This window comes from Petromyzon marinus, unplaced genomic scaffold (assembly GCF_048934315.1).
Source record: "Petromyzon marinus isolate PM22_M1 ecotype Great Lakes invasive population unplaced genomic scaffold, UKy_Petmar_22M1.pri1.0 PM_Scaffold_44, whole genome shotgun sequence".
NCBI lineage: Eukaryota > Metazoa > Chordata > Hyperoartia > Petromyzontiformes > Petromyzontidae > Petromyzon > Petromyzon marinus.
Window position 1 is genome coordinate 392,395 of NW_027423435.1, and position 12,781 is coordinate 405,175.

At 43.8% G+C, this 12,781-nt stretch overlaps 1 long non-coding RNA gene across 1 annotated transcript; it reads left to right on the plus strand.

Annotated features, from left to right (window-relative positions):
- The first annotated feature begins 1,871 nt into the window (after positions 1-1,871).
- On the plus strand, positions 1,872-2,682 carry LOC142923354 (uncharacterized). Its single transcript, XR_012940700.1, has 2 exons — positions 1,872-2,020; positions 2,478-2,682. It is a non-coding gene; the product is annotated as an uncharacterized LOC142923354 (long non-coding RNA).
- Positions 2,683-12,781: the final 10,099 nt, after the last annotated feature.

A 12,781-nucleotide genomic window follows, 5' to 3' on the forward strand; every position in this document is an offset into this window, starting at 1 on the left:
CAGCCACAAGGTCCCTCACAGGGGCCCTTCTTATACTCTCAGCGTGGCCTCGCTCCGCCACGGCCACGCCCCCTCTCTGGAACCTACTAGCGGGTTCCCGATGGCCCACCTCTGTGACCTTTCCCCTAGATGTCCCCCTCTCGTGTCTATCGTGGCCTGCTGACGTGGGTACTACCATACACCGCAGTTACCCTTTTTTACCAGCAGCCAGCGCTATGCCACTACACATACTCTATCAATATTTGTTCCCCACATACCGGATTTATGGTGAATATTTTTCAAGTGTAAACTAATTTTACATGATAAACAACTAATAATACACATAGTATAATAGACAAATGTATCAATAATATGGCAGTCCTCGACTTACGAACGCATTTAGTTCCTGAGGCCCATTCATAAGTCGGAACGGTTCGTAAGTCGGAATACAATAATGTGCGATATTTAAATTCCCATATTGTCAGTGTTATAAAATGTGTTAAGGTTCAACAAAAGAGTCAAGCATTGTTAAACTCGTAAATAAGAAATCATGTACATTTGCATTAACACTAAAATTATAGTGTATCGTAAGTAATACATAAAATGTAGTAAAATATTTTTTTTTATTTTCACTCACCGCTTTCAAATCACAAGCGTGCTCACCGCTACACTTCCGATCCGCACAAAGATCCACCGTGTAGCTTTAATAGGCTGTTGGGGCACGTGCTGTTAGCGATAGCCTATGAAAGCCAGCACGGCATGCGAGGGGTTGTGTGCCAGCACCACACCCAGCTGCATTTGTGTCCCGAGTGGTGATGTTTATACAGCGCGCTAGGTGCTCATTTGAGGCCGAGTTGACCTACGGGAGGCCCAGGAATGGTTCAGATAATCGTCACTGGTGTTGGCCGTGAGTTGGAATTGAACTTGGGTCGGTGGGTTTGTAGCGCAGCGCGTGAATTGCAACACTACCGCTCCCCACACAATCACTTTCACATATACGCACATGTGCGCGTGCACGAGGCTGACTCATGACATCTCGTGGAGGATCGCAGCACTGAACAAAATAGTTCTGTGGTTCAGTTTGGAAGTGCAAGTTCGCGTTTTAAAGTCAATGGTAACCAAAAATTAATACATTTCATAGAAACAGATTCGGAAGTCGGGTATCCGTAAGTCGGGTCTCCGTAAGTATGGTGTTCCTAAGTCGAGGACTGTATGTATACACTTATTTTTCACACTGATGGTTGTACAGAATGGATGCGCACTAGGTTACTGAGCATTCTCTGTTTAGGGACTGTACCACGTTACGATCCACCATCCCACCTCTAGTAGAAGTACCTACGACTACTAGACCATCTGCTCCCCTCTGCTACATGCATCTCCATCCCCTCCCTCTTTTTGGTTGGGAAGCGATCTTAATCTATTATTTTAATCCAGATTTTGGGTTAATTAATTCCTAAAAAATGTTTAACATAAAACTTTCGTGACTGCAGGAATTCATATTCTTGATTCTTTCGGTAAAGTCACGTACTTTTTTTTAATAATATAAAAAAACCCACGACGTTTCGATTGCAACACAAGCGGTCTTCATCATGCTTTTATAGGTGTTATCTTGGTTTGTATTGATGGTGGTTGCCCATCCAAGCACTTGAGGTTCAACCATGCTTTTCTTCCAAGATCTGAGATGATTGGATGCATTTCGGTTTATTTGGTCAAAGGTGGTGTATGGACATGTGTAAAAGAGCTTCGTAGCTCATTACATTACTCAATTATAAATGAAGATCCTGGTTGTGTGTGTGTTATTATACCTGTATATTCTGCAATAACCTCACGCAGTCGTTAAAATTCTTTCCTGTGTCCCTCTGCCGCCATTTGCCCGTGGCCCACGCAGCTCATTGACAGGAATTGGCAACTGGAATCTCTGCAGGCAGAGATTCAGTGGTATCAACGTGTAGTGGCGGAGCTGCACGCTGAGCTGGCGCCCTACCGCGACAACGAGCAGAGTGAACACTCGGAGCAGCAGCGTCTGCAGAGCGAGGTGGAGGTGAGTGCACAGCACTCGCGCATCGCACACACACACACGTATATAATTTGCGTTTAACGTAAATAATAGATTCATGCACACACGATTCAGTGTATTATGATTATGATGAGCTGGTCTAACCATCACGTTAAGCCGTCATGGTCCCCGTTTACAAATACAGATTATCTATCTATAGACAGTTTCATTATTGCTGGACACAGTGATAATGATGAGAATGATTTAGCACCTTTCTGTACACCGGGGCATCTCAGAGCGCTTTACATCACATCTCATCTCAACACGTGTGAAAGGGCACCCCCAATGACAGATGTCCCTGTGGGCACAAGGTGACTCAGCACCTGGTGTGCAATTGGCATTTGTCTGCCAGTAGGGGGTGCTGATTGTTGTGTGTAATCCCAGTTGAGCTGGTAGAAGTACTGAGTTGTGTGTAGTGTCTAATGGGTCAGTATTTCCACAGCTTGTCACGGTTGAGGAGGAAGAGGACATCTCTGGCTGCTCACTGGAGCCCGGCATTCAAGAAGCCTCCCAAGACCTGCCCCCGCAGGCCTCGAACACCCTCTGAGCATCTCACAGCCCCCCACACTTCCAGCACCACCCACCCCCACCAGCACCTCCCCTTCCTTACAAGGCGTCGTGTTTTAATAATAAATATTTGTATCTAATACTATCGCCTCGTCTCAATTCTTTTGAGTGTTTGGGACACGCGAGTGGCTCACATTTATAACGCTAAGGGCTGTCTACATCCACAGTGTGGCTGTTGCGGAGCTTCTAGAAACCAAATGTGAGGCAGAGTTCTGTGTCCCTTGGGTAATGCCAGCCCTCCAAGGGGTTTGCACTGAGCTTGAGTTGGGGGCGACAAGCACAAGGTTGTGGAGGTGGTGATGGTGGTGGAAATTTAGGAGGATGGCAAGGAGGAGATGCCCATCAATAAACTAGTTGGCCACGGTGAAGCCAGCAACCATAGTCGTTCCTACGTCCCCTGATGTGAGCGGCAGTGCTGGAGGGCAGTTCCACGGTCTCAGACGGACGTGGATACTCATTACCATAATCGCACAGTTATCTTACCTTGGGCAAAGTATTTCAACCAAGAGATTCAGATATAAATCATCTGTGTGAATAATGTCATTTCTAAAGCAATAATTACCTTCTATATTATATCCCATATAAATATATAAAATTAAGATGATGCTGAAATTGTGATGTTTGCCTAATATGTGGAACTGCCCTACATGTAGTGCCAAACACTGACGCTCTGAAAAATATTTCTGCAGCAAATCTGTAGCCCTATCCCTAACTCCAAGCCTGAATAGACTATGGAATATATGAAAACTCAATGTCCAATTCACAAATTCGGAGGCATCATCACAGCGATGCACCAACTCTACTTCTTACACAATGATCTGGCTCAACCACCTCAATCCAATATAGTTGTTGCTCTACATAAACGTCGACCATTCGAAGAACATGACTCCAACCCCTGTTCGTCCCCTTGTGCTAATTCATTGCTCAAGACAATGCATTTCCATGTAGTTCTCCCCTCTTCGGGTTTTGAGAGATCCTTCTTCCCATGATGTGTCCCCAGGTTGTGTACGTCACAGATGGCAACTCTTATCCTCGTACATGGACGGTCACGTTGCGTCCCTGGTCTCCTCCCATCACCCATCACTTGCCATCCCCCCCCACCCCAATGTAATCTCTCAAAACCAACTGTGATTGACTGCAGCAGTGTTTTTAACAGACACCAGTCGTGTTACGGCTATTGGTGTTGTTATCGTTTATTGTAATAAACGCATTGCCTCCAAGAGAAGTCTCGCTCTACGTTCATACCCACAACACAGACGCAAAATACATTACAGAAGTTATGTTAAGCAGCGGCAAAGTTTGAGTGATAGCTCATCTGACACTGACTCCTCTCACAACGACCAACTTTCCGAATACTCATTCAGTAGTAAGACTCTTAAATTGACGGAGAAAGCTCTCGTCAGAATCCCCTATTTTGATCCACACAATAGGAACAGAGACATACACTCATATCACAACAGTCGAAGTGGAGGCAATGATCAGAGGTCTGAGGAAGTTGGACGAGAAAACAAGTGCTGAAAAGAAGGTTACATGAATATTCTATACCATGGGTAAAGTCGCTACCATACAAGGTTAGGAATTATTTCAAACAACTCAGCCTAACAGTGATTACGAAGTTTGGAGAATATTCAACACTGAGGGGTTTAATGCTGCCAAATGTATGACCCAGTGCGTAAACGAGGAGTGTATTACGCAGGTGATGTTGATCAATACCACGAAGGTGACAAAATGTTCAAGATTGTTTTTTTAATCCTTGAGTCCAGAGATTACAGAAATTGTGGGTATGGTCTTGGACCCAGAGACGGCCTCCTTACACCACATACAGAATAGGGTTCACACGGCATGGCTATATAGAATTAGGAGCCATAATTCGGACAAAACACAGGGAGAGAGATAATGCACCCCGCCATCTAGAGGGAAGTAAAAATCACGTGAGCAGCTACAGCACCTCACACCAAGCCCCACAATACAGAGTTAGTCATTTATTTGGTATAGCCCTGTGAGCCATTCGCTCTTGAATCGGGTGCAACCGCAACAAACAAAAAACATGAACAAGAAAACATCTTAAAGTGATTATGTGACTGTGCAAACAGAAAATACAGGAAAAAAATATCAAAATATTCCTGAAATAGCACCGCACACCAACGCTGTGTGCAAAAATCCCAGTGGGATGCAAGTCAAATAACAACAACCACAAGACAACTAAGATTAAAGCCATCAGTCTAACTCCGTACTACAAAAAACAAAAACATGGCCAAAACAAAAAAACTTTTCGAAATCACCAAAATAAAAGCCATAAATCCAATGTAACAGTGATCATAGGGACTGTGACCGAATTTTTAACAATAAACTACATAAATAAATTATAACACCAAAATCTAGAGCCATATTTTAGGCCACTGAATAGCAGTGGCAGCTAGGGTTGTACAACTCCTCTAGAGCAGTTTTGAGTGAAGATCTCATAGGTAGTGATTCAAGTTGCAGTTTATTGGCAATAGCATTCCAGACCCTGGGGGCATCAATAGCAAAGGCCCTTCCTCCAGTTTTTGTACGGCAATAGGGAATGTGAAGCTTGTAAATGAGCGAAGACCTGAGGTCAAATTTGTTCTTTGAAACAGAGAGGAGATCCAGTAGGTAGTCTGCGGAATTTTTTTTCAGAGAGGAGCAAGCACCCACGAACTACCAACATAATTACACGCAGAGATGGCAAGGTAACAATCCAGCGAGAGAGTGGCACACCAATCCGAGGCAACCACAGCGCACAAAGACAGGTAATTATTGGAATTTCAGGGTGTGGAAGCCAAGAGCGGAATCATACCAGCACCCCATGCCACGACAAACTCAAGGTTAAACACAATCTGCCCATTCCCCCTTCGATACCCCCACCCGGCTATACCAGGAGGGAGTAGAGAAACAGGAAAGGAAACAAAAATGGACTCAACTCAGATACAAAATGTGGCACAAACACGTGGTGGTGAATCACCCACATTAATTGAGAATGAGCTGCCAGTGAGAGCACTGCCCACTGAATTACTGAAAAATAAAAGTTTTCCATCCAAAGGCCGATGCCTGCATTCCTCAGGGCGTGTCCCTGTAGCACGTTCCTCTGCCCCGTCCATCGTACAATCATGCAAATCCGCGAGACAATGGGCGACTTTTCCAATTACCTGGCGATTAGGTTTTACTCCGCCTCCCTGCTGTTTATCATCTCCTGTCGGATGTAGATCGGATTGCTGAAATGGGGGGAGGGAAGATTCACAATGGATCGGGAATTATGTTGAAACCCAGCACACCCAAAAGCACAAAAGTGGGGAGGACCCAACGGGGCACGGAATCGAATCGACTCATCGAGTTAAATGTACGGATCAATGAGTGGTGGCCCACTTTACTCCAGTGACCCGGGTGCTGCTGCGGGGTCCACTTTCTGCCCCGCCTCCTTCCCCCCCCCTTCTCTCTCCCCCCTACTGCCGAGGCCTATATAACCTCGTGCCACGGCAGATCTCTCGCCTACTTCAGAAGTTTTTTCTTGCTGTGGTTGTCCCACCTGATGGGAGGGACTTGATCACATCAGCCGCGTCACAGGAAGTAAGATGTGGGGATGGCTGTCATTTTAAAGGGGTCTGAGTAATTGACCATACACAAGGAATCGGTTATAATCGACTTGGTAATCGAATCGTTCCAGCTTTAGTACTCGCGCATATAATACACTAGCTATTCTAGATTTAAAGCTTTCGTGACTGCTAGGATCCATACTCTTTGGTTCTATTGGGTAAAGTCACGTAGGTGAAAATAAAATAACAAAATATCACGACATTTCGGCCACAACACAAGCGGCCTTCATCAGGTGAAGGGACGAAACTGTCTGGAGGACAGCGCTGGAGTGGAAGAAGCCACGCTTAGATCACGACCTTTAAGCTGTGTGAGAAGAAAAACACCAAGCGCCTTGACAAAGGAATTAGCATATAATTTAGCATTCAAATGGCTAATTGAAATAGCTAAGTTAAAGTATACACATCCGCAGAGGTACCCCTTGACAAAGGAATTAGCATAGAAGTTAGCATTGAAATATCTGAGTGATTAGCTTGTAACTGGTCACAGAAATAGCTATGTTAAAGTTAGAGCATATACATTCACCGAGGCACCTAGTACTCATCAAACAGGAGAATTTAGCGAAACACAACCACGCTCAGACAGCGGACCTTTAAACTGTGTGCGAGCAAACAAGGTGTTCTGACAAAAAAAATTAGCATAAAAATTAGCATTTGATTGGCGGATTTTAGGAAAGAGGTGGTATACGTGCCGATGGACTTGCCGTGGAGAAAGATGGCAAGCTATCATTCTTAGATGTTATGTTTGAGAGGAGACCTGATGGCTCATTGGGGCATTCTGTCTACAGGAAACCCACCCACACAGATTCCTACTTGAAACCTGATTCCCACCACCACCCAGCCCAAAATAATTATCTCATCAAAACTTTATACCATAGGGCTCATTGCATTTCGGACCAACACCACCTGACCAGTGAATTAAAACATGTACACCTGGCCCTCAAAAGGAATGGTTACTCTAACCGTACCATCCGCCAAGCTGTCTCTCCCTCCATACAGAAACAACCACTTGATACTCCGGTCAAAACCATCACACTTCCATATATAGCAGGCGTTACTAAAAAGATTTCCAAAATTCTAAACAAACACAAGATCCAGGTCCGGTTCAATACAGTACACAAAATTCGTGATCTGATCCCATCCGTGAAGGATGTCATTCCTGATTTACAGTACCCCGGGGTTTACAAATTGAGTTGTACCTGCGGTAATTGCTATATCGGTGAGACAAAGCGACATGTCTCTGACCGAATTCGCGAGCACAAATCAGATTTGAAACACGGCAAAACGAATTCTTCTGCCGTGGCTGATCACTGTTACAACGCTGTGGGGGATCACGATATAATTTTCTCCGATACCAAGGTTCTTTGCAAACCCACGGGCTTTTATCAGAGATTTGTTCATGAAGCAATTCAGATCTACAAACACAGACACAATTTCAACCGAGAGAATGGTTTCAAATTAAGCAACCATTGGAAAGATGTTCTAAATTGAACTAAACATTAAACTAATTTCAATGGTACAGTATATTTTTCAAGTAGTGGTACCCCAAACTTTCGCAGCTATAAATTCCCTTTTCACACCATCAATAGGTAAACTCCCCCTCCCCCCTTTCCCCCCCGCGCCAAACGGCAAGTCCATCGGCACGTACACCACCTCTTTCCTAAAATCCGCCAATCAAATGCTAATTTTTATGCTATTTTTTTTGTCAGAACACCTAGTTTGCTCGCACACAGTTTAAAGGTCCGCTGTCTGAGCGTGGTTGTGTTTCGCTAAATTCTCCTGTTTGATGAGTACTAGGTGCCTCGGTGAATGTATATGCTCTATCTTTAACATAGCTATTTCTGTGACCAGTTACAAGCTAATCACTCAGCTATTTCCATGCTGAATTCTATGCTAATTCCTTTGTCAAGGTGCTTGGTGTTTTTCTTGTCACACAGCTTAAAGGTCGTGATCTAAGCGTGGCTTCTTCCACTCCAGCGCTGTCCTCCAGACAGTCTCGTCCCTTCACCTGATGAAGGCCGCTTGTGTTGTGGCCAAAACGTCGTGATTTTTTGTTATTTTATTTTCACCTACGTGACTTTACCCAATAGAACCAAAGAGTATGAATACACTAGCTGTACTACCCAGCTTCTCCTGGGACTTGGATCCACCACGCCCGGCCGCCTTTGTCTCCCCAGTGGCGATGTTTACACACCACAGCAGTTACTCGTTTTGAGGCTGAGTCGACGTAGGGGAGGCCCAGGACCGGTTAAACTAATCGTCACTGGTAGTGGCCGTGAGCGGGAATCGAACTCGGGTGGCCGGATTCGCAGCGCAGCGCGCTAACCACTACACAATGCATTACGCTTCCACATGTGCGGGTCACGTGACAGATTTGACGTCACAGCTCACTTGCCGTACAAAAAATAAATGCATTATTGAGCTCCCCCCCCCCATACACAAAAAAGTGTGTTTTCATAACTTTTGCATGGTGTAGAGTCTGGAAAGTACCCACATGGCAAATTTCAAGTTTGTTGCATGTCGGGAAGTATGCTAAACATTTTGAACAGGCACACATATTCACAACTTTTATATATATGGAGATAACACAAAATAATCATTACCACATTTGCGTTCGTTTGAGCATTCAGTGTCTCAAACCGACGCTGGTGAACTGCCAGATATTTGCAGGCAAGGATGCTCTCTGTTAGTTACAGGTCCTAGTTCTATGCAAAACTGTGGAATACTTCACAAAAAGTCATCATGAGCTTTGCAGAGCTGAAAACCATTCTGACGTTTGCTCGTGTTGAACCAATGCTGCTGAAATAAAAATCACGGCCAGAAAGGCCGTAGGCTTTCACGACCAATATTATTCATAATAAACGTTTTTGGGTTAGATCGCATTACTCATAAATGTGTCGTAACCCTCCACTACCCGACACGGCCAATCAGTAAAAAAGTGTCACATTGACAAAAGAGAAATAGATCACTCCTTCAGCCCACCGGTGTGTTGAAGAGTGAATCCACAACATTTACAATTTTTGAGTACGACGTTTCGCTGGTAATTACATCCAGCATCATCGGGCAATTTGCCAGAAAGGTGAAGCCCTCACTTCCTCCCGGTCTTAAAAAACCGGGAGCACCGTCACCATCGCAGCATGACACATGTGTGCCCGTTGAAACGTGCAGCCCTCGATCGCAATAGAACCGATAATAATTATTGTTGGTACAACTTTCTTACTCATGAAAGCTCTGCGAAGTTTCAATATAATAATTCGCTTACATCGTGGATATGAGTAACAAAATTAACACGCAAACGATGATTCCCCTCCTTCACATATCTGTCTTTCCACTTAAAAAATACAAGTATTTGTACACATCCCATTAGCCACACGGCTTTCCTGCTGGGAGTGCATCATTTCAGCAGTATTGGTTGTACACAAACCAAGCTCTGGTCCGGTTTTTATATTCATCAGCACGCTCCAGCTCACTTGAAGCAATGCTGGTGAACTGCCAGCTGTTATAGGTTAGGGCCCGCTCTGTGAGATATGGGTGCTCGAAGGTTGTTGTTTATGTAGGTTATGAAAATTTGATGAAAATAATGAAAATTTGATTAAATTTGAAATCTGCATAATTTATCCGAATTAATTGGTGTAATTATGTGCATAAACTATGCTAATTCGAGAGATAATCGTATTAATTTATGCGAGTGGGCGTGGTTATGATGCAGGTCGTTATGATAATTAGGTCCAGCCTCGGTGACGAAGGTTGGTTATTAATTGGAACAACGCAATTAATCGTATGCAGTTGTGCAGGTATTGTGAGCGTGAATGAGAGAGAGTCGACTCGACTTGTTATTTAATTCCGTGTTTTCAATAAGGATACAATTATCTTCGATTTAACGCTTATTGATTATGTGCTGGATTAGTGATTAGTGTGCTTATGATAGGTCCCCAAGATTCAGATCTCATTCGCAGAACAATTCTATGCAGAATCACGGAAAGAATCACACACAACTCTTCTGCTTTAATCAATTTTATTTTCTAGCTAAACTTTAATTTTTGGATAATATGAGAACTCTCAACCTCGGAATTTCAACACAGCATTAACAAGGTACACATCACGATTGCGTTGTTTCACTTCGATAACGGCACCTGTGTTTAATTCCCGACGCGTAACGCAATTGATCGGTTGTTGAGAGAGAGAGATTAAAACATGCAAACTATTCTATCAAAACCTTAACCTTATAATATGTAATTCGTATTTAAATTGTTACACAACACGGCATTCGGTCATTGATCATATGCGACCCTTAATGCAGATTCTTGTCACGTTGTTAACAGTAGGACGATTGATTATTATGCAACGCTGTTCATATGGAAAGACACTCAAACCATTATTATTCCTAAAGGCACAAATATGCGTTCATAGATTCGTCTTGTTCATTCATGGATACCAGCAAGATTATGCAATAGAAAAAAAACCGAACCATTCAAATACCCCCAAGTGACCGTAACCACGTAACTCAAATGGCCGCAATGTATTCCTTTGAGATTCTTATCTTGAACCAATCTTTTAATTAATTGTGTTCAGATCCCTGGCAGGGAAAACCTGTTAAACAATTTTCTTTAAAAAAAAATTGTTTGCTGGCGGTTATGGCTTTGGGAGTTGTTCCCCCCCCCCCCCCCCCGCCCTCATCTTCCTTTGTTTCCGAAGGGTATCGTGGAGGGAGGGGGGGGGGGTGAGTTTGTGTGTGGGGTGACCCGGGTTCGATTCCCGCTCACGGCCAATACCAGTGACGATTATCTGAACCGGTCCCGGGCCTCCCCTAGGTCGACTCAGCCTCAAATGAGTACCTGGTGCGGTGTGTAAACATTGCCACTAGGGAGACAAAGGCGGTCGGGCGTGGTGCTGGCCACCCACCCCCTCGTGTACCGTTCCGGCCTTCATAGGTGCTCGCTAACAGCACTTGCCCCTACAGTCTGTTAAGGCTATATGGGGGATCTTTGTTTTCTCATTAAACCCGGCTGCTTCCAGATGGCCCCTTGCCAGGGTGGAATTCCTGTTTCTCCGCGCTGCGAGAGAGACAAAGGTGGTCGGGGTTTCTTGGAGTATTGTTTAACTCGTTTCGTAAGTTTGCCCGTTGTCTCATTCCTTCTCGAAAATCTTTGATGTGACTCGGTATTTCTGTCTCCAAGCTTTGTTTTAACGGTAAAACGTATTAAAGGTGAAAATAATTTGATATCGAATTAATAATTGGATAAGGATTCACTGATGCATCTGGTGGCCTGGTCTTAATTGGAGTGATCGTGAGGATTGCTAATTTTAGCTTATTCTTGTTGTTGCATTTTAAATTAAAACCGTTGTTTTAATGGCAAATAATGAAAATAAAAAAATTGGTTTAACTCGCGTCTGTCTTCCTGAGGCTCGCCTCTGGGTGACCTTTCCAAAGGGGCACATCAAACTCTTGTTCATCTGGAGATCTTCGCAGATAGCTGTTAACATCCTCGCCTCGAGAGTTTTATTATTTCTTTTTTTATTTATGGTCTGTTTATGATCTCCATCTGTGTTTGCGTGTTTTTGGGTTGATGCGTTTTATGCATTATTTCTCTTTGTTATTATTTAAAAAAATTATATATATCGGCAGATATTATTGTTAATATCAATTTTGGAAAAAGGCTCATATCCAACACACCACCCTTTTAAAAATGATCTGTGGTCTGCCACGGATTATTTTTAAAATAAAAGAAAAATGCCTTTTCCCATCATAAGCATTGATTGTCCTCGAGTTTGTGATTTTCCTTACAACGCGCGCGTACGTGTCACAACTTAGCATGATTACATTTGAAATAAGAAAATAAAAGAACAGGAAAAATACAAAATTAAGGCAACATGTTACATCGGTTCTTATCAATTATTGCTACTTTGATTTTTGTTTCAGTTCCTGGGAAACACTGGATAGCGGTTTCGAGCCCGGTGGTACACCGTTTCCCTCCTGGCATCTCTTTGTTTAATGTTTACCAAGTTATTGGCAACCTTACTGCCACCTTTGGTCAAGAGTGCAGAATATTTTTTTCTCATGGCCAGGTATTTTCGAGTAACCTGTGACCTTTCCATGCAACATCATCACATCGTCGTTTTGGTTCATCGTCGGTATGGCTTTAGCCAAATGAGCACGGTTCCTTGGTTCGTATCGGTATTTTTTTTTATCCCTCGCCTTCCCTGTGGGTTTATGTGGCGTGAAGCGATGTCGTGCGCCACCAGGATTAGTACACACCACGAGTTTCCGTGCTCGACTGTTGGGGTCATTTGCCTTCTCCGCAGCCATGTGCTGATTTGATGACTCCGTACCACGATTCGATTCCATGTTTTTGCATGTGCTGGATTTCAACACATTCCCCGATCCATCATGGATTTCTGTCTCCGTAGCATCTTTCTCTGCCACATTCGCAGTACTCTCACGCAATTTCGCGACACAATTGATCGCGTTTCCATTTACCAAACAAGCAGGTTTCTCCCCCCCGATCCTGTTGCTTATCATATCTCGTTGGATCACACTTCATTGTTATTTTTCCCTGTTCAATAGGTGTAT